Source organism: Rhipicephalus microplus, chromosome 8, assembly GCF_043290135.1.
Source record: "Rhipicephalus microplus isolate Deutch F79 chromosome 8, USDA_Rmic, whole genome shotgun sequence".
Taxonomy (NCBI): domain Eukaryota; kingdom Metazoa; phylum Arthropoda; class Arachnida; order Ixodida; family Ixodidae; genus Rhipicephalus; species Rhipicephalus microplus.
In genome coordinates, this window is record NC_134707.1 from 26,087,928 (window position 1) to 26,114,085 (window position 26,158).

Sequence of the window (26,158 nt, forward strand, 5' to 3'; positions counted from 1 at the left end):
AGTCCGAATTTCCCGAGCACTCCACTACGGCTTCTCTCATCGTTTTCGGATGTTAAAACCCAGTTACTAGTATTATCACCTTGTTGGCGCTTTTGTTGCTGATGGTGATTAAATATGTCTAAACGCTTTGTAATGAGTGGACCCTTAAGATACCCACTCGGGGGTGTTTTGAAGCTTGTAAAGACTGGCGACTGGGCAAGTCGGCATGAATTGATGCTACTCAAGTGACACCGCAAGGTAAGACGAATGCACACGAAAAAGGGGGACACGAAACACGAGCGCCGACTATCAACTCAACTTTTATTCGCGTGCGCAGAACATAAGCATATACCTACGCGTGGCTTCACACAGATAACACACTCTTACATGAACGTATAACAACCGGTAGACAAATCCTCGCTCGCTGGATTTCGTGCCGGTTGTGCCCCCCCCCCCCCCCCCCCCCCCCGCGATCTCCGACGACAGCGCAGCTCTGGCCGACTGGGCCCGCCCTACGCCATCTCCCGACGCCGACAAGAGCTCTCGCCGAGTGGTGCCCCGCGCGAGCCGATATCGAACGCGCTGTGCGGCACCAACCGCCGTCATCTGATAAACAAACTCGAAAAGCGAAACGCCTGTGCTGATTATGAGCAGACTTGTTGCGATACTCGCTCGTGGAATGCCTGTGTGCCATTCGCAGCCTCATTATATACGGCTCATATTGGGAATCTACAACACACTGGCAGCTTTGCACTTCGTGTTTAATCCGCTGAATGCAGGAGAGCAACGGCGCGAATCGGCTGGATAATCGCCACGACGGGGCTGTTTTCTTCTGCAAATACGGTGAGTTCTGGGTACAGCACATATTGTAGCAGCGAAATGTTGTTTAGTTTCTCTTGCTATTTAGCCAGATGAAGCACCTCCGAATCGTTCTTTGCCGTGTGTGTCACGATACGTGCGCAGTAGCAGCGTGGGTCGGCCGGCAGCGACCATGTCGAGAAAAACTTGGTCAAAGGTGAGGTTACCGCGTCCAAAGGGTAAACAAGAAGCGACAATTTAAACAATTAATCACCTGTTTCATGCATGTTTTTTTAACTCTACAAGCTCCGGTGGGAACAGTGGGTCAGGTACTGCTTTTCGATAGTTGTGGCCGTCGCGTACTACAACGGTGACAGTCACAACTCGTATTAGGAGCCGTAGACGCTGTGGTTCTCGTCTAGGAATTCCAGGCTTCCTTCGCTGAGGCATGCAACAGCACAGTGCCGAAGGCAAAGCGGCGAGGCTGTGGCGCCAACCGTTTTCGAAGAAGCGGACGTGAGCTTCGAAAATGGCCGCTTTCAACCTCAAACGAAATAAGTTAAACTCGACACCACGCAGAACACCCCTCACTGTAGGCTTCTAACACATTACATCGTCTATATGAAGTGCAAGAGCTGCCTAAAAAATGCACATTCAGAACTCCAGCCGGCTATCAACAATGTGGTCGTACGAGTGGTGATGCGAACGACACGAGACTCCGGCGTGCCGACCTATTCCCACAACCCCCCTGGAAAATCACGTGACTTCCGGCACACTTTTCGCTCTGCAGCTGGCATTGCGAGGGCCTCTCCTTGGCTTTCCTTTCTGCATGGACCGAACTGAACCACTTTGTAATTAAAACAGTTGCAATAAAAAAAGAACTTTTTGTGCATATTACAACACGTAATAAAATGCTGCTTCTCCTTTTATGTTTAAATTGTGGGAAAAATAACCGCCTTGCGTTACCATGAGTGGCTCAAAAGTTCTAGTGTCCATAGAACTAATACACAGACTTTAGAGGAAATGCTGGGCCGGAAAAGCTATAACCACCAGAGTGCTGACATCTTCAAACGTTGTGACAGTTGCATTACAGTACTTTGAAGAATCACTAAATATAGCAGTTTAAAAGTAATATTTTTGCAGTAAACATTGTGAACAAGCCTATTCACGCGTAATGAACAAACGTAAGTTGTGCGATATGTTTATATCAACTACATTTAGGTAAAAACAATGGCCATTTACGCAATTTATTGCGCTCAAAAAGCAGCGCTTGCAACTTTGCAGGATTGTTTACAAGATGGCGCCACCATTCTTTTGAGAACGACCGTGCAACCGTCGGTCGATTGCGCCGGCTTGCTTGGGGTTGCTTGCTCCTTGTTTCCTCGTCTGCCTGTTTTTTTTTTTTTGTTGTTGTTAGAGCCAATAACTCGTCTTTATGAGACAGAACCTTACTGCGACGCAAAAGAGAGCCATGAAGCCACAAAAAATGCCAGGAGTTACTGCAGCATTCAGTGGCGAGTGCGAGTAGATGTTGCACGAAATCTGGCAATCTTTCCATCATGGCGGAACCCGGGTGGTTAAAGGTTTTATGCATGGGGCCTATGGGGAGTCTTTCCTCAACGGTCTCTATAAAAACTCTATGCCGTTACCGCCTGGTTACACTGGATAGGTGGTGCCATCTAGCGTGGCCCACTTGAGCCAGGCAAGAATGCTATCGCCGAAACATTGTGCATTCTGCTTCTGGTGTGAATGCGTCCCAACGACGTAACTACCAATGAGTTACATTTTCAATCACTTTTCTCCTCAAAATACTAGGCAAATACAAATGTCTCTATGAATGTGGTTGCGCAAAGCATTCCATATTTCACAAGATACATCGCAAGATTGTCATAGTACTGGTGATTCTGGCACATAATCTATAAAAAGAGACAAACATAAAACTGATATGCAAGCGCTAATTTAAAAATAATTGTGAATGTCAGTTACTTCGAATTTCTCCAAGTAAAAGACAAAAGAAATGATAGCCTCACCGCGGTGATCTAGTAGCTAAGGTATTCGGCTGCTCTAGTAGTTAAAGAACCTGGCTACGGGGGCTGTATTTTCGATGGAGGTGAAAATGCTGTAGGCACGTGTGCTCAGGTATGGGTGTACATCAAAGAACCCCAGGTGGTTGAAACTTCCGAAGCCCTCCACTACGGCATCTCTCATAATCATGTGGAGGTTTCGGGACGTAAAACACTACATATCAATCAATCAAAAGAAAAGATAAGCAATCACCTAATACTGTGACCACGTGCGCATGACATGAGCGTTTGTTATTATCTGCTGCCAAGGAAATCTAATCTGTTGACAATGAAAGACGCGAACTGGCACAATTATCATCGCTGTGCGTTTTTCAATCCTCCTCAATGGCGGGTGCACTACTAGATAAATAAGTATTTATTTGGCATCAATTATTAAAAGAACATAACTTGCTGATTTTTATTTCTTTTGTCTTACCTGAATAATTTTGCTGTGAAGGTATGTAATCTTGGTGTGTGTGTGTGTGTGTGTGTGTGTGTGTGTGTGTGTGTGTGTGTGTGTGTGTGTGTGTGCGTGTGTGTGTGTGTGTGTGTGTGTCTGTGTGTGTGTGTGTGTGTGTGTGTGTGTCTGGCCGTATGCTATTAAAGGCAGACACCGCATGTGAGCACGTGTAAGCATCAAAATGAGGTAAAGATATACAATTACAAAGGCAGTTCTTTTGAGTATTATCTTGGTGCATCTTTTTTTTCTCCCAACCTGTTTCTCGCTTCATGAAAAGAAATGGGCAAATCAGAATAATCCCTGTGGCGAAATTCAAGATTTCGTAACTACCAAAAAGGATTAAGGCCACGTTTTTTGCGCATATGAATGCCGAAGTAGGCTGTGATGTAAAGTATGCGTGCGCAACTCCCGACGCATGCTGGTCAGTGTCACCAAATGTTAAGATCAAGGACGGAAGAGAATGAGAGAGAGATGGCCTTGTTCGAAGAGCGCGTTCTCACGGTTTAATTTTTCTAACATTTTTCTTTTTCATGTTTCCTTTTGATGTCAAGCTGAGTTTCAAAACATTACGCAAGCCAGAAAGCAACACAAGCAAAAAGCAGTATAGCCCGTTAACTCTGTTTTTTTTTTATATAATGCGATGTTCTAATCTAAAAAGCTTGTAAGCTATGCGCGTGCCTCGTAGCTTCAGTGTCGACTAGAAATTTAATTTTTTTTCGTACTCAGGAACTGTGCCTCGGAAATTTGGATATACGAAGAAAAATTGGAAAAACAAAGATAACGATTTTGTGATGTACAGACAACACTACATTAGTTGAGGAAGCGTACATTTGAAAACCCCCATTACGAAAAGAAGCGAAGGAAAAAGTTGTTTTCTTTACACGCGCGAAGATAATAGAGTGAGAAAGCCAGTACTCTAAGGGCGCCTTGTGACACTTCGTGTACCAAAAATTATACACACGTTCGTTTTTTTTTTTTTTTTGCCTTCAGCTTCTAGAGGGCGAATTGATTACGTAGGAAACTCGTTCAGAACTCCATCAGTGCAAGGAACTTGCACCAGCAAAGATGTACAATTCGCTTGGTTTCGGCAACAACACTTCCGTACTTGCGTGGTTCATCTTGGGACCGCCAGAGGGCAATACCTATCCGACGTCTCAAGTCAGCGAGGAGGCGCTACTCAAGTTTACAGCTATGGTAACCCGGCAACTAACATAATAAGATTAGCCCTGGCATGGACTTTTTGAGAACTACATACACTTCCAAGCGAACAGATATTTTGGTCCTGAAAGACAAATCATTCCTGGTTGTCATTTTGATCCACAGATAAGTGGATCAGTACACATCGAGCACAAGTGCATGTATATATTGCCTATCTTTGTGCAAGCGACGTCATCATACCCTGCCTTATCGCCACATGACGTCGTCGTACTCCCTCCGGGATCACATATTCCTATTGAAAAAACGTCCACCAATAGAATGGTGGATTCCACCATTCACCATTTTGGTGGATTATGGTGCTAGAAATATTGGTGGCACTTGGTGGATGGTGGCACATGGTGGATGATGGATGGCAATGCTGGAGCGTGGAACGGCGTCAGAGCCACCCTGACGAGGTGCCACTAAAAAAATGAAAAGAATCATTCTATAGAAAAGAATGCAAAAAGCACCCGTAAAAAAAAACGGGACGACGAGTATTCAAACGTGAAACACTAGGATTTTCAGCTGAACACGCTAATCACTGCGCCATGCCGATTTGTGGGAAATTCGTTGTTAAGTCGCAGGTGAATTTACGATATGACTGTTCAACTTCAGTTTTGTTTGTTGCTTACTCCAGACAGACGGGATCTGCACCTGCTACTAAAACTGGTACATTCATTAAATACGAACAACTGCTGCCTAAAACGATTTGCACTGTGATAATGGCAACATCGCTATATTTTTCTTACAATTCACAACCACAAGAAAAAAAAAAACAAGTGGACTGAGAACCGGGTACAGTTTACCGGCGATTACTGTCAAGTTTAATATCTGTTTCTTGCTCGTACTAAAGGGCGACATCTTCTCAGGCTTTATGACGCCTCTATAGGCTCATTTTATAGATACACCCACACAAGTGACAGAGTAATGCGATGTTTTTCGCGCAACGTACAGCGCAATCGTGCCAGCGCATTGCTGTAGCTCTACCGTTAGCAACAACTACATAACAGCTTGGCCAAAACGAATGCAGCGCGCAGGAAACATTGTGCTATCTTATCGGTTCAGTGAGCATACGATTGGACAGGTCTGTGTTATCGCATAAAAGCCAGAAAAGTGCCGGCGAGTGCGACCAGCGGCAGTCGATGACGGGAGGTGTACGCTGCTGGAAGTGCTGGCACCATGTCGCGTCGATGTTTGCCGCTTCTTCCGCGGACACTGTACACTACGAAAAAATGCTTCATTTAGGTGAAATGATGCCACGGCTGTGCTATACTGTGGTTCTTACTCATCGCAATTGTGTATTCTGAAACCCAGAAGCGCCGATAACACATGTACGGGCTCGGTCGGTCGGCCTAACTTTTGGTGGATATCATGGTCGTCCAGCGGGCCAGGGCCGTCACCGAGGACCTCAGAAGATGTTCCTCGAACGACCTGTCCCTGGCAGCCTAGCGCCGGCCAACGCAACAACCGTTGGGCAAATAAAGTTTATTCGACTCAACTCGTCTCGACGTATGTCGAAAGTAGAAGTTTATGCATTTTAGCGTCACACGCACTTTCTTAACTTAAATGTACGGCGCAAGTACTAATCGGGTCTGCGAGAATTGCCAGAGTTGCGTTTCTAGCTTGGCGACATCAAGTGACCGCTCTATTCTGGTCTACCATTGAAAGGGGTAATTGCGAACTTGAGCTCATTGATTTCTCGACAACTGCGTGGCGATGTAACACATTTACTGTCGCTGTTCGCGGTCTCGGACACCTCTAGTTTTGTAAACATCACAACAAATCACCACATCACGCATGTCAAACTGACGTATACGTGCACGAAATGTAAACATTCACGGCCACATTTTACGCTCCACAAAAATTGAAGCGTTGTTGACACCACAGGAAAAAAAAAACGTGCTAGAAACTGTAATGAGTGGCGTTGGTTTCTTTCGACCGGACACCTATTTCTCTGCGCGTTTCAGAGTGAAACACTATAACTGAGTGATTTCACATACTGTCATTAGCTTTTTTTATGATGCCACCATCATCCACCAAGGTTCCATCATACCACCGTCATCCAGCTTGTTAACCAAGCCATCCACCAAACACGTTTTGAATGGCCACCATCAGCCGGCATTTTCCACTGTCGCCATCATTGGCTTGCCAGCACCCTCACCATCTGCCACCATTTTTTCCACTCTGACCGTCATCAGCTATTATGACCACTACAGCTTCCACCATAACCACTATCATTTCCACCATATCCACTATAATTTCCACCATATCCAGTTTGATGTGTGGGGTTTAACGTCCCAAAACCACCATATGATTATGAGAGACGCCGTAGTGGAGGGCTCCGGAAATTGCGACCACCTGGGGTTCTTTAACGTGCACCCAAATCTGTCCACCATATCCTGTATTATTTCCACCATATGCACCAACGATACCATCATCCACCAACCAAGGATTTTCAAAGAAGATTACCGTATAACGTGAGCGAAAGCTCACAGTGATTGACCAACCTTATATTATCAAATATAGTATGCTATATTTTTGAAACTCGTGGTGAACGTAACTTACTACGTGTGTAGGATTCGTGCAACTAGCGCACGCTGAATTCTTGCAACTTGAGAACGAGATGTTGAACACGTGGCCCACACATGGTTTCACACATCTAAGATGCTGCTGGAATAGACAGTGGTGCGCAACACGGCAATTGGAAGTTACTTACACCAGATTGCTTTGTAGAATTCCACAACTAAATTATTATTTACGTAAAGTTGGTCTAAATGCGTCACTTTTATGTCAGGTTTGCGAAGAAATGGAAACGATAGATCATTTCTTTTTATTTTGTTGCCGATATTCTTATCCGCGGAAAAGATACCTGGTAGCTCCACTTGAAAAATCGGAATTGGAATTAAATGTGCCAGGAATTTTATCGTTTGACAGCATTAAATTAGGTTATAGCATGGTCCTTCAATATTGAAGGACCATGGTTATAGCCACATGGACGTCTGGTCTGTGGTATTTGACTACATAATTGAAACAAAGCGATTGCCATGTTAGAGTGCCTTTTATATATATATCGTTCGTTATGGATCAACCATTACCTCTGTCTCAAATCACATCTGGATAGCCTGCAACAATCTTTGCTCAGATATACGCCTTTTTCGATTTTTAGCTTTCTAGCTTCTCTCTCTCTCTCTCTCTCTCTCTCTCTCTCTCTATATATATATATATATATATATATATATATATATATATATATATATATATATATATTATATATCAGTCTAAAATATGGTTTTACAAGCCATAAGCCTTTTACTTAAAGATCCTGCCACCCGGTTCTTCGCCGATCCCCTTTGTGGGTGTGTGCCAGAATAACAAGGATCATCATCATCATAACGTGGCTCATCCCATATATATTCAGTATTTCCACAATAAGCATGTGCATGAGCTACACATGCATGACCGGTCTAAAACATTGTTTTTGCGTGACATCCAATGGGGTCACCATATGCTGAAGCGCATAGCGTTGAAACGAAACCAGTATTTCAGAATCGGTGGGTAGATTTCTTTTGTTTTGGAGATCGGAATCGTAATATTGTTGGATGGAATCCTGGCCCCCTAGTATTAATCAGAAATGACCCACACGTTAGGCATGGAAAAGGTTTTCTTTTCAATGGTAACGTTGGCTGACAATGTGTACGAACTCTCCCCCCCCCCCTCTTACCTTCTTTCCTGACCCGGCCCTTGCACGACCAAATTCTGTTATGTCTGCGGCCCTCTGCCTGAAAATAGTTGAATAATCCTTTTATAAAGTATCTCAGAAAATCTGAAGGGGACCCTAAATATCTAACAATACCGGTGTCACTCATGCAGTAACTTTCGAACGCGATCAGGGCCGACTCGTATTATGCTCGCTCCAGATCAATGGCTGCTACGCGGTCACTTTTAATCTCGATCAGGCCTGATCGGGCACAAGACGATCGAGATCTGCGCTGCGTGATGGGGTTTTGTGGCCCGAAACCCATGGGGTTTTGTGGCGATGGCTGGCGCCTTTGTCGCTGCTTCATGGAATGTACCATGAAGCAGCGACAAAGGCACCATCGTGATCAGGTTGTCCGTTCCGCATCAGCCCTGATCGTCATCAAAAGTGCTTGTGTGGTGACACTAGCATTACACGTCTGGCAATGACACTCGAACATCGGTTTTCGTGTGCCTTTGTGACTTCGTGTTTTGCGCGCTGCCCGAGTGAGTCTCGGGGTCCACGTAGAAAGAATCTCGTGGTTGAGACCTGCTCCACCAGGTAGCGCAACAATCTCAACTTCTTCCGAACCTTCAGTGAACTCAAGCAAATCATTTTTGTGAATTTTTATGAAATCTAATGAGCCCTTTGGGAAAGGTATTCTCCGGTACCATGCGTATGCATATAATTGTCAGCTTGCACCAGGACCAGTGATCCCGGACCAGTTTGCCGAAGAGGATTTCAGCATCAGTGACCTCGTCGAAAGACTCACGTTGTTGAGATCTTCTCCTGCAAATATTACATTGCTAAGCTGCTCACCATCTTTCAGCGAACTCCATTTATTAAATTTTGTTAATTAACCCGATATTGATTATTCCTTACCTTAAGTAAACTTATGCTCCGTTATCATATGAAATATTTTGTATGCACACATAAAGAATAAGAATACCAGTTTGTGAAGGCAGATCACAGAGCTAGGCGACACAGAATGGATCGCGTCGTTTTCTTTTTTATACGCTTCCCTATCTTAATAAATCTTCATATTATTTCATAAAATCTCTCGATTCTTTGCCACCCCCCCACCCCACAAAGGGTTTGCGCCACATCTAATAGGTGGACAAGAACATGGTGGACGCACGTTCGATTAACAATATCATGCTGGGGGAAGTCATGAAAGGATAGGCATACAGTCGGAACCATACAAAAAAAAAAAACATGAACTGAATGTGATCAACCGGTTATGCCCAGAACACAAACAAGATTGTCACTGGGTGCTCGTGCCATTAATAAATCCTTGGAACGGGGTCATCATGTAAGCCGCAAAGCTGTTCGGTTTATCTGCAAAGGAGCTCAGCACAGTGTGACGCAAGAGAACCAGATTAAGAGTAAAACACAGGCTGTAAACGAGTCGGCTCCCTGCGGTAATGAATGCTTGCCGCTAATTCGCTTGCGCTGTGGGATAATCAGGTTGTGGGGCGCAGATTATCGGTTAGTTGATCGCTACGCACACCTACGAGTAATTCCGGCTTCAACGCGCGAGCGGCGACGATGCGTAACGTAACTACGTTGCTATCACTGTTGCTGTTTTGAGCACAAATAAGGATTACTATGGCACACTATTTCGGCAAAACAACTGTGTGACATACGTTATGATCTTTTTATGGCAGTATGACCTGGAGGAGTAGAAGCTTCGACAAGTTTATTTTGGTTCATGACGAAGTATAGCGCAGCGCGCAGATTAGCGTATAAAAAGAAACGTCAGAGTCGAAAACAATTTTAGTAATGGAAACCCTGCATCTATGATAATAGTAGAATCTTTTGGTAGTAACAAATATGAAGGGAATTCGGTGATGCAAATGAAATCTAGTCGTACGTACGTTCGTTAGGAACGAATTGAATTTTAATGCTATTCTAGTGCTTTAAAATGGAAAGTTAAGAAAAAAGGGCACGGGAAAGGCGGGACAATGAGCCTTCTTTGCGCCGACAGCTTTTGCTTTAAGTGATCAATTTGTAGCTTCACTGACCAAAAAAAGAGTACCCGAATGCAAAACGCCTGGAAAATTTTAGATTCACAAATCATGTTCTTGTACACATTGTAACAATACTCTCATTGATAATGACTAGTGAAGAGCTCTTGTTAGTTAGTAACTGCTGACGAGTTAGTAACACGTGTGCTATAGGAACTACTCTCCCGTGACAGCAGTGATCGCCTCGTGTCGCGACAACGCATATCACTAACAGCGTCGCCGGTCTGACGCTCGTATGAACGCGTCTCCTAACAGTATACCCTAACCTGAACGGGCAGGCTGACTTGCATTGGCACACAAGCGCTTAATAACAAGAGGCGAAAAAAAATCCGAGTCATTATTGGCGGAATTATGTGGCAGATCACACCATTCCACAATTAGTCGGTTGCCCCAGCTTGAAGGAAAATGCAGGAACAGCTGCGTAGGTCGTGCCAACGCCATCTTCGGCACCAAGCAGGCTGTATACGCTTCCTCTGTTTTTACTCGGCAAGGCGATTCAGACGCGACAACACGCTCACAATCGGAGCCGATTCTCACGTAATCTCTTCTTTTCTCTCGCCCCGCTCAAACGCGACAACGGTTCGGGAACCCCCACTCAACACTACACCGCCAAACACGAGACGAAAGAAAACATGCGACGAAGGGTGAAATACAGAACGTAGCGTCGAATCGTGAAGAAAAAAAAAAGATTGAGAGTTCAGGCCCTCGGGCCACCAATCTGGGCCGTCGTGGGGCCCGGGCGGCGGGAAAGGCCAAAGATGGCGGACGCGCTGTTGCCAGGAAACCAGCCGCGCAGCGCGCCCTCTACGAGGAAGTGGGGAAAGAGAGAGACGGACCGAAGTGCGGAAAGGCGTGCGCTTTTACCCCGGGGTAGCAATCGATCGAGACCAGATGTGCCGTGCCTTGACAGAGAGTGAGAGAGAGCGCGAGAGAGAAGGAAGGAATGAAGGCTTCTAGAAAGGCTGCTGCCCCTTCCGCAAATATTGACGGCCGTGGGCATTCGCGGCTGTTATTGCAAGAGAGAGGCGACGGTCCGTCCCCGGTGGCTCGGCCTTGTTTTGGCTCGGCCCGAAGTGCTCATTAGCGGCCTAGCGCCCAGAATAAACAGACAAGCGCTGTACCGCAGGAAGGAATGAAAGAAAAGCCACGCGGCCGTAGCTCTAGATGCTTACCGACCCCAGCCCCTCCACTCTATACTCTTTACTCTATACTTCAGCCCTCCTCCCGGTCTCCGGTCCGTCCTGCGTGTGGCGCATGTGGTCCTGACTGTCGCCAACGGGACGTTGTCGTCGCGAGACGTGTGTCATTGTGCATGTGTGTGTGTAGTGATGGTCTGGGTGTGTGTAAGGGGTGGGGGGTGGGGAGTGGTACTTCGGGAGATGGAATGTTTGAACGGAAGTTGCGTGGGAGGAAGGGCTGGACCATGTGGAATTAGGCAAATGCTGTATAGTCCCACGGCTGTTATACCGCTGCTTCCTCTGGCAGGGCCCATGAAAGAGTGTCCAGTCCAAAAACAGTAATCCGCTCCACCGCCCACCTCGCCAAAAAAAAATAAAACAAAAGAAGAAATAACGTTTCCTACATTTGGGAAATGGGGAGACTCCGATGGGCAGGGAACATGTCTGAAGAAACTGTGTTAAAGGAGCACTGACATCAAACTTCAAGATCGAGATGTGCTCATCATTCGGTCACATGGTGTGCATAGGTCTTCTTGGCCATATTTGAATGGAGTCCGTTGCGTCGAAAATATTTAATTTCGACATCAAACAGCGTAGAAAAGCTAAGAAGAAAAAAAAAACGAAAAATAGACTTCCCTGAGACATCGACACTAGTGCTACGTGTTTGGTGTGATACACTCCACAAATACCATCCTGACGCTAGTAACAATGACGTCGACGATCTCTGAGCGTGTTTGGAGCCGACTCCCAGCCATGCTCTCACTAGTGGCTCTCCTTGCTGTGTTGAAGTGTGCGTGCGATTCATCGTGTCGCATCGACTGTTTGCGTTGTGCTCCACTGCGTGCGCCTACGTAGATTCAGAGCGACAATACGTGCCTGAATGTCGGGGAACCGCTGCGTAGTGAGAACCTGCTCGTCGAAGCGCGGAAAAGGCGGGAAGTTCGTGGTGTTTTAGGCCTTTCAAAGCCACGAACCTCAACGCAGCCAGTGGGTTGACTTCGTACACGCCGTTGGACAGAGGGACTGGACGCCTGTCAACAACAGCTGCATTTGCTCCCTTCGCTTTGCGGCGAGCTGCTACAGGGTAAATCCTGTGTTGGCGAACCAGTTGGGTTTCACTGGCAGTACGAGGCCCGGCCCTTCTCGAGGCCGGGGCTATTCCTACCATGTGCCCTGCTGCAGCTGAAAACAGCTACTTGCTCGCCAAACGTCCGCGACCTCAGTTGCTTAGTTGGTGTTCCTGAGCTCCGACAGTACGGCCGGGACTGATAAATGCATTGCATTTAACGCGGAGCTTGTCAAGCAAGAATCGTCGCGAATCGCGCCGATACTCAATTTCAGGTCGCTGTCATCGTCACTTGCCAATGTTGACAGCGACGACGGCCAGGACGAAGATGTTGGCGACAGAGGCATATCTACGCCTTCAGAGACACGGCTGGACTGACTGTACGTGAGCTCCTAGCAGACGAAACGCCAGTGTAACGTCACCATTTTTTTGTGAAAGCGGCATCAGCTGTGCAGCGGCCCCAAAGTGGTCGCTAGGTAGCGCTGCCAGCACTAAAATTTGGCGGGCTCTCCACCCATATTGAACCGCGTTAGATAGTGAATAGATTAATCAATATTACAGATACTCATTCGTCACTCATATGCGTTTTAGGTCGCGAATCGTAACTAGGGGGTCAACGAGCTACTCGTTGACGCAAAAATGTTGACATGAGCAAATCTGATGTTAGTGCTCCTTTAATCTTCTTTAAAATAGGGGATTCTAAAAGCATGGCTACAAGCAACCATTCGCTCGGCTTGCGGCGCCTGTTTTCGAGGCATCCGTATTGCTACCCTTTGTGCGCTATATATAGCGAAACATGATTCAGTGACACGCAAAGGAAACAGAGGTGCAGAATATGCACACTAAAAACAAAAACAAAAAAATAGTTCTGAAGCAAAATAGAGAGGCGAGCGTGTTGGTACTGATCCATTATAACGTAAATATAGCTCGAAAAATACACGAACAAGAAAGGGTACATCAGAGGCGTTTACTCACAACTGGAAGCCTTAATGTTTGAACCGTAAATATATAGCACTTACGCTAGGTCCTCAACTGAATCCCGCGCATGCACATCGTGGGTGAAACAAAAGGCAATAAATCAAACCAAGAACTCACCTCCTGCGCGCCCCTCCTCGACGGTCTACCCCTTTTCCTTGAGTAGTGCGACTTCCTTGTCCGATAAGGCCAAAGAAGGACTGCTAACGCACGTAGGAGCCCTCGCGGTAATATGGTAAGCCATGTCTTTTTCACGCTCGACGTTTACGCCATAAACTTCTGACGATTTGGTCGCTTCTTGGGATCTCAGTGATCAGGCATTTTAGCGACGCTACATCGGCAGTTTCTTCCCAAATACCTGATCTGGCGCCTTGCCCGAGGCGCGATAGCCATCTAATGACAACGGCCGCTGTGAAAACGAACACACTCTAACATTCGTATTAGATCCGATAACTCAAGTAATCCTTTTTTTTTTTTTCGGTGTGCAACTGCGAGAACAGTTGAAATGGAGGAGACCCTGTCTGGTAGGGGCCTTCTTACGTCGGAGTCCGTGTAGTCTGGTGCATCAACTTTAAGTTTCGTCGCATTGTCAAAATAAACTTCAGAGGCCCCGTAAGAAGATACACATGGTCTTGATCTACTCCTGCAGGTGCCAAAACAATCAGATCCTGAAAATCTTTCCATGAGCTCGACTTATTTAAAAAAATTGCCCGCAGCTTCCCTCGGGGGAACACTGAGGAGGATGCGGACCATATAATTGGTTAACGGGGTGTTAAAGTGCGACTTACTTGGGTCGATGGCTAAATTGGTTAACGTGGTTGTGAAATGGGGTGTTAAATTGCGACTTACTTGGGTCGATGGCTAAATTGGTTAACGTGGTTGTAGAAGGGGGTGTTAAATGAGTGAACACGTACACACGTATGCGAAAGGGCGGCGCTGGTCGAAGGGACGTCGATCATTGTGTTTGTGGATTCGTTGGAATTCATTTCACCGCGACCTTGGACGTCGACGCGCCGTACAAACCAACCGACGAGCGGCAACTGAGCGAGCGAGCGCCGACCTTGAGTATATATACAGCACGACGGCGCATGCACTGTCAGCTGTTGAATGTTCTCGAAGCGCGACGCCACATGCGCGTCCACTGGAGAATCAGGAGAATTGTAGATGTCGAACGCGGTGTGTAGAGGAGGAAGGGTGCACAGATGGTGGAGGAGTGAAGCGCGCGCGGTGTGTAGAGGAGGAAGGGATGCACAGATGGTGGAAGAGTGGGCGACGGCGCATGCGCGCGCGTCAGCTGTCGAATGTTCGAGAAGCGGTGCGGACGGCGCGGACGGCGCGGATGGCGCACTACAAGGCGCGAGTATAAGATGCTCCGCATCTAAAAACATATTGACCATGAATTTGCACTTATCATATGATGTGCTTTGATACCGTATATGTAGCCAATGTACAATCAGAGCTGTGAATTTGTATATTTTCGAACACTTGTTAAGAATAACCTTCAAACCGCAAGCGGTCGACCGTATAGGCTTCCATGAGAGACAGCAATGTCACTCGCTGCTCATGCCACTAAAGCAGTCCCCCCACTCGCCCAACATGCGCGAGAGTGACAAGTAATGCCGTTCGAATGGCTCAACCTTTCCTAGGGGCGAAGGCAGAATTTTACCTTGATTTGAATTGGGGGCCAGGCAGGTAGATGTCGCCGGGTGTCATAGTATGCTACGGTAAAAAAAAAATCACAGCATATCCATGGAGTGAATGATGAGTAGGGTGAAGCGTCCGTTCCTCTGTGCTTTTGTACATCCATGAGTTCGTCCGTCCGTGCATGCTTTCTTCCGTCCGTCCGTCCGTCCGTCCGTCCGTCCGTCAGTCCGCACTTCCATTCGTTCACCCACCGGGTGTTCGTCAGTTCATGATACAGCTCCAAAAACAAAGGTAAACAACAACAGTCACTGCAATGTGTGGACATCATAGTAAGCCGCCACAAAGATAAGTGTACTGGTGAAATCATCGAAGCAATGACCATGATCATCGAAGGGGATAAATGTGTCAGCTCACCGTCGGCAGTATTTTCAGTGAAAAAAATGGTGTTCTGGAATTCATCAAGGCACCGAAATTTTCACGTGGCGAAAGATGTATATATATATATATATATATATATATATATATATATATATATATATATATATATATATATATATATATATATATATATATATATATATATTAGGCTATTAGGCCAATTGTAACGTAAATGTGAAGAAAGAAACGTGGGTGAAAAGTTAACTTGCCGTGGGCAGGATCCGAACCTGCGACCTTCGAATAACGCGTTCGATTCTCTACCACTGAGCTATCACGACAGCTATCCCCCCAGCCACTTTATTGGGTATTTTTGTGAATTTAAACGTGGGAGTGTCAGTCAGCGCCCCTAGTAGCCATGGCGGTGAGTGTGGCACACTCTTTATAAGCCTGTTTGGCGTCACGTAGCACGTGAACTTATTACTAACTGGCAGCTGACCAATAGTCTCTCGTATACAACCTAAAGGCACCAAGTCTGCCAGTGTGAGACTCTCATTAGTGAATAATATTTGAAATGTGCATTTTCACAAAAAAAACTAGTTGCTAGACTGGCGTGCTATCCTGTCTCCTCGCCCAGGCACGGTGGTCTAGTGGCTAAGGGCCGTTCCACACGCTACCCACACAGCCGCAACACACGTGCCGGGACCCCTGCCACACGCAAGCGGGAGACAAATAAGCCAATAGGCGACGCTCTTTCACCCTCTGCTTGGGTGCGGCAGGTGTGACGGCACGTGCTTTGCGGCTGTGCTGTTAGCGCATGGGACAGCCCTAAGTACTCGGCTGCTGGCCCGCAGGATGCGGGTGGCTGCGACGGCTGCATTTTCGATGGAGGCGAAAACGCTGTAGGCCCGTGTGCTCAGATTTGGGTCCACGTTAAAGAACCCCACGTTAAGCTCCACATATTAAACAACCAATCCTATCTCCTCCCCTTTCTTTGCTTGTTTGATTTGCACCAGAAACAATATAATAAGCTATGAATTTACAACTCGCCCAAGAAACAGCACTCCTAAAAAACCGTATAGTGTTTATAAGGCTGACCTTGAGTCGCAAAAGATGGCCTCTTGGTTAGGTTGCTGTTGAAGAATGTACTTGACAGCACCTTGAAGCGCTGCGAGTTCCTGCTGCTTACGACGTCTTGGTTTAAAATTTATATTGTAGCAATACTTTAACCAGATGGAACAGCCACTGCTCCCGTATAGATGTTAGAATTACTAGAGCCATCGGTGTAAACATGCATGTGCTCAAAGTAGGTTTCGTCCAACATGCGCAAAGTCAGCTGCTTCTGGGCTAGTGGTGACATGCGTGCCTTCTTCACAATTCCTGAGCGCAGGTGCCAACGGATCGCAGTTTTGAAGCCAGTTGGTGATACGTCGTGGTGTTTCGTCACAATATCAAAGAACGAAACATGGGGACTCCGCGCTGTAAACACGCTGAATGATATGATGGAAGCCGTGATAAACGTCGAATGGGCAACTTCAGAATTCTGTCAAATGAAGAGTTGAACTGAAATGTACTGAAAAGAGCATGACCAGAGTACATAGCACGTAGGAAAAATTAGGAGTCACACACTTAATTTCGAGAGAAGGCAAGCGATTGAGGGGTGCCAGTAACCTACGTTAGCCGATGAGATTAAGACTCTTGCTAGATTAACGAGTTCGCAGCAAGCACGGTCCTCTGCTGCTGGGAGGTGGAAATTTCGTCCAATAGTTAGCGAGGTCATGCTGCTGCTGCTGCTGTTGTTGTTGCTGCTGCTGCTGCTGCTGCTGCTGCTGCTGCTGCTGCTGCTGCTGCTGCTGCTGCTGCTGCTGCTGCTGCTGCTGATGATGATGATGATGATGATGATGATGATGATGATGATGATGATGATGATGATGATGAAGCTGGGGAGCCATTGATGCCATCGGGGTTGTTGCGCCAACCCTGCTACGCGTGGAAAACGACGACGGCACCAGCCTCCTGCTAAGCTGGCTTCCCGCAACGCTCACAGGCCCGCATGGTCAGAGCACTTGTCAGAGCTTGGCACAATCTGTTAAGTTCGGCGTATATAGGCCTTGCGTTTCAGCTGCACCACTGCACCGAGTAATCAATTAAGGGTGAGCTAGATTCGGCTGACCGCCTGCGTTAGGATTAGAATTGAGATTGTACATTATATCTGATTAAAAACACAGCGCAAACAACGGCAGGAAGAAAGGAAGAGACAGGACCGTTGCCGTTGTTTGCGCTGTGTTTTTAATCATGTATTTGAACCAACTCGCCCAAGCTTTAACCTTAACATTATATCTGTTGAGTTACCTCCACAGCAGGCGCATCATACAGTTGTCACAAATATTTCAGTACATTTTCGATTATTATTGAGTTCCAGTTTTAAATGACTATTTTCTGTTAACAGCAAGAAAAAAACTAGGAGAATGCCTGAACTTCGATTTCAAGAGTACAACGAGATGGCGTAATCGGGGCCCGTACGCATAGAGTTTTCAATTGCTACGCCTCTCAGTGCACATCTGCAGCATGTCACTAAGAAAGGAACGCCTGTGCGTTTAACATTGGCCGCTTGAAGCGGAATGGCTATTGCTAGTACAATTGTGAAGTGCCCACTACGCGGGAAAATTCTCTGTTCCGAATGGAACCACCGCACGTCCGCAAGGCAACACGTGGAAAAGCACAGCTACACTAACTTTCTGCACGACGTTGCCGACAAGGGTAATTAAGCATGCCTGTGCGCTTTGTGAATGGTGGTTCTTTATAACAACCTCTCATTGCGCAATTCACGTAAGTTGACTCCCGGTGCGATTATACGCTTCCGTCATGCAATACTAAATGCGTGACAGAGACTACTCGCACTGCGCGACATTTTTATTGTGTTTCTTTTTGGGGCCTGTTTGAGAAACCCCGCTTGGCTCCTCTTCCCTCCTAAATATGATAGCTGACAGGCGTAATATGATGCAGAAGTTAAACTGCCTTGATATCAATTTCACCCCGAGTCCAACGGTACGCTCTAAATGAGCCAACCACAACATGCCAATCTAAACATCAAGCCAAAGTAAAGGAATACACCAAGCGCACAGCATCGTTCTAATTAGTTTGTGATAAATGGAAAATACATGCCCAAAGCTTACAACCGAACGCGATATCCATTACGTAGTGACACCAATGCTAACGCACTGTGGCATTTTTCGTGGTGTCTGGGTCGCTTTAAAAAAAGTCGTGAAGCAATTAAGGGCCCACTGAACACTGGGTAACATCTATCAAAGCTCTTAATTGCATCCTGACACTAACGATCACGCCCTCACATGGTGCGTGTACATGTTCTACGTTTTGGACGTGGATGCGACGGCGCTAGAGGGCGACAGGGTGGAGGGTACAACAACCACGAGCGTTCCAGCGGACGCATATTAGTAAACACTAGTCGCGACCAGCGGCGGGCGACGCGCTGTCCGGCCTTCCTGGCCAGAGAGGGAAGAAGGTAAGGGGGGGGGGTACCTGCTACAGGTGCCTCGCCCGCGAAGGGGGGCCCCAGCGTAACTGGGCGCCTGGCATAAATCGCCGGCCGCCGCCAACGTGGTACGCCGCGCAAACAGCCGGCGCCCAGCGCGCAGCGGGGCGCAAGAGGAGCGAGACGCCCCGCCGCTCGAGACCGGTCCGCCTTCAAAGAGGGCCGACTCCGCGCAGCAGGGAGGAAGAAGAGGCAAGCGGCGCGCGCGCCGACGACGAAGAAGACCAAGAAGTTGACGAGGGGGGTTTCCCTTTGACCGCCGCCGCGCCGCCGGGCATTGCGGCACTGGCCGATAACTCAATCGCCCCGGCGGAGGCCTAGCGGGGGCACCTGACCGGCAGAGGAGACGTGTCCCTCTCTTCTTTCTGCTTCTTATTCCCAAGCCTCGCGCTGCGCGCGTGTGTGTGTCTATGTTATGACGTGTATACCCGAGACCTCACGGGCAGACCCCCGAAAGGATAAGACAAGAGTCTCGCGCCTGGCACGGGGTGCTTTGTGGAAGAGAGTGGAGGGTCGTGGATTAAGGAAAGGGAGAGTTGAAGAAGAGCTGCAGATAAGCAAGGGTTTCGGCGAGGAACGCGCGATTGATTGAGGAAGGTTTCCGCGCTGCCAAACCATCAAAGCCGAACAGTGTTGAATGCGGCTATTAACAAACCTCGGCCTTCGGCACCCGACAGCGCCAAGGCTCCGGGGAGGGGATGTACGAAGGTAAACACGGTACGCCTCTGCTCGAGTTGCGGGTGGACCGTAACTCGTCGTATGGCACGCGCCCTCGAGGGCGGACGTAGTTGTGTGCTAACTATTACTGATGGTGACGCCAGTTCCAGCGCTTGACATGTGAGTCCGTAATACCGCTTAGCTGAGTGTGTGTTATACGTGTCGAGACAGCAGCAGCAGTCCTCCTGCTGGCACGGCCTGTTCTACAAGCGTCGTCCAGCATATATCAACATAACTGTCGCCGCTCCAGGTTGGCAGCACGTTTGACGAATGGTATAAAACAGTAACTGCGACGTCGTTTTAAACGCCAGCCAATTAGGAGCTACGACCGAGAGCCAGGTCCCAGCTCTGGTATCCTCATTCAGTGATTTCGCCATCGCCGCATACGTAATCACCATTGTCGTCATCATCGTCATAATCATTCTCAGACTGCTTTAGGGCGAAGGAATCTCCCAGTAATCTCCGGTTTACCCTATCCTGGGCAAGCTGCATTTCATTCGTAAGAACTTCCTTAGCTTCCCCATTCCATCCAACTCTTTGCCTACCTCGAGTATGTTCCCCCTCTCTTGGTACCCACTCTTACGGTCCGCCTATTGTCTGTTTTACGCATTGCGAGGCCACCCTAGGTCTATCTCTTTGACTGACAACTAGAATACCTGTAACACCCGTCTCTTTCCAGACCAATGCTGCCGTCCTCCGATCTCTGAACGTTACTCATATGATCTTACGTTCCATTACACGCTGCGTGATCCTCAACCTTTTCCCTAGTTTTCTTGCTATTCCCCATGTTTCTGCCCCTTACGTAGGAGTGTCAGCATGCTGTGGTTGTATACCTTTCGATTTAGTGGCATTGGCAGGTTTTCTGTCGCTGTCATTTTTAATTGATCGTTTTGTTGCCACACATGTTGGGCGAGAAGACATCCGTGCACAGACAGGTGTTTCACGCAAGCCGAGGAATATTCGCACATCTCCAAAATAATTTTTACGGGATAATGAACCCGTTTATTACAAAAAAATATTTTTGAAGGAGGCACTCAGGAGCCCCAATCTCCGAAACCAACTTAAGGCAGTCCAGAGGGCCCAAGAACTGGCGGAACGCCACCACGTTCCCGCCCCGACTCGGGCGTCGCCTACGGTAGCGGCTGCTAGGATGTCCCACGTGGGCACCCTGGTGGCTTAAACTCCTCAGGACCATATATTAAAGTTCTTGACTGACTGACTGAAGTATAAAGCCCTAACGAGTGGTCAGCGTACTAGAAAACCCCGGACCGTGAACGAGGAAAACATAATCTCTTGCGCCTGAGTCGTAACAGACGTTGGCAGCTGTTTCGACGAAATTCCCGTGAACTATTACCGAGTAGACTAAAAACAAGATGCCTGCTGAACATGGAAGATGGAAATATATTTTGGCGAATCCCTGCCACAAGGAAAGATTTTCGAAGGGAAACTTACACGCGACCACCCCTTTGTATAGCTCCAACCACAAGCAAATCTCTGTGAATTTCTTAGGAAGTGAAGCTTCCTTGGCGATTACATAGTTGTGCTGGGCTGGGGCGGAACCGGAGACCAAAACATTTGGGTAGTTGCTTTACCATTTGAGCGGAACAGGAGACTGGCAAAAGCATCGTGAGAAAGAATTAATCGAAAATTCGAAACACATCCCTCTCCAATATTTATTTGTCTATCTTCCCTCACTTCAATCAACCATTATGGTAGAATGCTTTTCCATTTATTCAAATGTATATTTATTTATAGATACTGCGATCTCGTACAAAATATTGGCAGGGTGGATATGCAGAAAAATGTAGTACAAGCAAGCACGTACAAGTTAGTAGCAATTGCAGGTATTCTTCAAACATTTGTAAGGATTCAATAAACACTGCTAATGAATAAATAAAATTACACCAACACAAATTCGTAACATATTCAGATATTTTTCAGACATTGCTAAGGCTTTTGAGTGACGATTCTCATATTGAGATAATTTGTGTCTGCTTTTTGTCCTAATTATTAGAGTCTGTTACAGTTCTACAGCAACACACTGTTATTGTGCTACAATAACAGCCGGCAATATCCATCGTCTATCGTATGAGGGAGTGGTTAGAACGTGAGCAAGGTGGCAACCTCGAATGCTGAGTGATTGCAGAAAAAATAAGACCCGCGGACGAAGGAGCGACACACTAAAACACTGTTAACTAACAGGTGTTGGAGAGTAACAACTATAGTTGTTAGTCAGCAGTTAATTTGTGTTTTTTTTTTCATTCGTGCGTCTAATTTTTGCTGCAACCACTCCACATGTGAGGGTGAATATTGCTGTGTATATGCTGGAGACAACGTGGATGTTGTTGAGGTTCAGTGCCTCACTAAAATGCACAATTAATCCGAATTAAGCCGTAAGCCGAAAAGGAGGGAATGACGACTTTAGCCGCCATCTTCCCCTCCCTCCGCCTTGAGATAATGGAAAAGCTATGCGGCTGCATGCGGTCGACTACCCTGAACGGGCGCCTTAAGAGAGCGGCCGTTCACAGCAAGAGATGCACACAGCAAGCGTTTTCCTCGACCATCCGGAAAAGATGCCTACCCTGTCTACCTGTTCACGTAGTTGAATCATCTCTTTCAGTCGTAGTCTTTGGTACTAAACGTTACGCAGAGGCTGTAATAGCCTTTGCGTAGAGTCTGCGAGCACCTTATCTACTGATCCACCGAGGCTTACTATCAGTGGATATATGCTTGGTTGCTGATCCGAAGGTCATTGGTTCTATATCGGCCGCGGCGGTGACATTTTGATGGAGGTGAAATGCTAGAGGCCCATCTACTGGGCGAAGCCAGTGCTCGTTAAACACCAGAAGGTCAAAATTTCCGAAGACATACTCTACGACGTCTCTCATAATGATATCGTGGTTTAGGAACTTAAACCCCTACATACTCTTATTTGACGCAAAGACAAAGGTTTATCACTTCCTATCATCATCCCACCATCTCCCACCCTGCCCGCTAAAATAGGTATCATTAAGTACGATTGGAAACATACCATCATTCCAATCAATTGTGGTAAGCTATGATCGATGAATCTTCAATAGCGTTACGGAATGTATCAATACTTGCTTGTGGACAAGATAACAAACATCAAAATGGCAGGAGGGCTGTTTCTTAGTTTAGCTGGGATTGCACATTGTGTTTTAGGACCCGCTTGAAAAAAAAAGACACATTGAGTGGTATATTCAGGGTGAACAGTGGAAGTTGCTCAGGCAGGCTGGCCGACGTTTCGATAGGAGGACCTATCTTTGTCAAAGGCGCCTTGTCTTCCTTGGCATGTTAGTTTTAAAGGGGTTAGTAGTCACTAACCCCCTTAATACTAACATGCCAAGGATGACAAGACGCCTTTGACAAAGATAGGTCGTCACTAACCCACTTAAAGCTAACATGCCGGGGATGACAAGGCACCTTTGACAAAGATAGGTCCTCATATCGAAAGGTCAGCCAGCCTGTCTTAGGCACTTCCACTGTTCACCCTGATTATTCCACTACGTGTTTCTATCTGCATGTCGGCTGCCATCTTGATTAAGGACACATTGAAGCATACATAAACATCAAACGAAAGCACTCCAGCAACTGAAGGTAATTTGAGCATCTTGCGTACATTTATACACGCTAACTTGAACCATGTGACGTTTGGTATCGCATCATCGAGTTAAATGAATAGCACTTTTTTTTTGCGGCAAAGCAACCGAGGGTGAGCTGACACATCTGGATCCTTCTTTAATTAGAGCTTGTGCCTCCGTTATCTCTCTCGGGCTTCTATCTTCATGATGGCTTATTATGTGGTAATTATAAAATGCAGCTGAGCAACCACAATCATTGCAGTGTATCGACAGGTTCATGTCCCTGTACTGTGTAACATTTTGTCTGTGTTCTTTAGGCTATTGTTAGCCTATGTATTTTGCACCGCAAGTCACTGTGAAGCTGCAGATAGTTTTTGATTTGATTAGCTCTAAATGAACTCTAGATAACTGAAGCTCACTGCATCTCGCTTTACCAGCTTGTAGTGGGAATAATTGAATGGCAGGAGAGGTTTTGTTTAGCTCGGCAATGATAGGCCGAGTAGGTATCCTTGTCGTTTAAGTTTTTTTTGTTTTTTTTTAGTCTCAAGGAACTGCAAAGTGTTGTTACCCGCTTGGTCACTCAGGTTACAAATAGAGCGGAATAATTTTTAAAAATTTTAATATCACGCTTATTTTAGTGGTATACTACCTTAAGTATCGTCTTGTAAGACAATAAAATCATCGTCACATCTAAAGATATCTACAATGTTAAAAGCCTTGTAGCCTGGCACGTAGGCGTCATTCTAGCTTAGCTAAAATTATGTTATTTAGATTTGAAGCTAGGCAGCCCTATACAAAGACGTTGTCTTTGGACTTATACTTTGCGGTTTTATTGAATGGACGTAGATCGCAAATAGAGCATGAACAGATTGAGGAACCTATAGGCCATTTCGTTTTGAAATCTCACTGAGCCGAAGCCATCGATACACTCCTCCACAAAACTCAGCATCTGAGCGTGTGGCGACGAATATTCAAAATATTTGACATTTACACTGGCCAAGCTTTAGCTACTCATGTTCGGCTTGAGAAGATCTGTGTTTAGAAAAAATTGTTGGTGATTTAGAACATTGTGTATACTATGGCAGAGCGCTAAGATCTCCTTAATATGAGCGTCGTAAAATGTGCACATAAAGTATGAAGAGAAATAATGCTCAACTACAACATCCGAGTTTTTCACCACGTATGGGTTGCCAAACGAGAGAAGCCATACGTTTACTTGAAAAAAACCTTGCCGTGCATTTTTTCCGTGTCCCATCTTCAGAAATCATATCTTAGAAGCCATTCTGCTTTATGTGTTCTTACACTGGACACTGCCTTAAGGCATGTACTCCTGCTTCCTTTCACACATTTAGCTAAGCGGTTGTGTTTTATCGTGCTGCAAATAATTCCTACTTTCGTTTTAGTTTTAAAAGCGAAACATTTTGGCACTCTTTGAGCACGGAATGGACTGCTTCAAGGGCTTTAGGGCGTGGGCCTTACTGTGTTCTGCTTTGTCAATCTCGTCTAAGAGTACCTAAAGAAAAGTGGATAGGGCGTTCGCTCAAAAGTTAAAGACTGGTTATTAACTTCAATCGAGAAAAGAACCCAGTCATCAATACTAATCTGAGGGGCCAGAATAATTAACGCAACAAAAAAAAAACTACAAGCTGTTTTAAGGGTGGTAGAATGGAAGATTATATTTCCACATTCCTTGCTAAGTTTTGTTACCGCTCCGTTCCTTGCGCAAATCACACCGAGAATCTTCGAGATAATCGTACAACCTTCCGAAGCGATTACACACACAATACGGAAATTACTGTTCAATTGTTCTAGAACTTACGTGGTCACTAGCGATAACGCTGGAATAATCGACGGCACATGTATAAATGCCAATGCACTTCACAGATTGTCAGTTGATCGACGGCCGACGCTCTGTTCACTCCTTTAAGTACCAGTGTGTATCGCTTTAATCTCATTTTCCGTTTACCAGCCACAAGTGCGGCCAAATAAACAGTTTCATTTTGGACATTCGCACCTCTCATAACGTCACGACTACGTGAGAATATAAGATGAAGCTGAAGTACATACAAGGCAGCGTATACCACAGGAAGACAGCTAACATTGCCCGAGTCCCATATATGTAATTGAGATAAAGAAAAAAATGGTTAGCTGGGGATGTTGTGCAACGTGCAGAGCAGTTGACATGGCGAATGGTAAAGGAATGTCATGAGATAGACAAAAGATGGAGCGAGCTTACGTAAGACAGGGATATATATATATATATATATATATATATATTCATGCCACGAACGTCATAATACACAGGACACATCGTACAGTTTTTGACTCAGTTAGCAGGCGAAACTGTAGCAATAACTGCATTAAGACCTGTTTTGCGGGCATCACGAAAACAGAAGTATCAACATACTTCTGAGACCCATTGTCAGAATTTTTTTCTTGAAGAGGGAGGGGGAAGGGTGCCTCCTTGATTTCTGGGCGAGGGGGGAGGCACTTTGAAATGCTCATTTTTCACTTTGTGTGCCAGTTTGTATGTCATAGCGAAACATTTTTTTGGAGGGGAGGCACCGGCCTGGTGTACCACCCTTTGGCTACGCCACTGTTAAATTTCATCCAAAGAGTGAGGGGCACACTTGGGCGGGAACACTGTATTCTGGCTTTGGTAGCACTCTATAGGCAAACATCATCGAACAGTGCAGACGGACGAAGAGACAAGAAAACCGCCGGGACTGCGTGGAACGCGCAGCAGAGTCACAGCAAAAGCTGGAAGAGTGACCTTTCAGAGCATTTT

At 46.3% G+C, this 26,158-nt stretch overlaps 1 protein-coding gene across 1 annotated transcript in view; it reads left to right on the forward strand.

The window, feature by feature from the left end:
• Positions 1 to 698: 698 nt before the first annotated feature.
• LOC119164300 (homeobox protein OTX2) overlaps positions 699 to 26,158 on the forward strand; it is a 231,649-nt gene continuing 206,189 nt past the window's right edge. The window contains exon 1 of the mRNA XM_075871351.1: positions 699 to 822. The gene's annotated coding sequence lies outside the window, so the exon portion shown is untranslated. The remainder of the gene's footprint in view (positions 823 to 26,158) is intronic.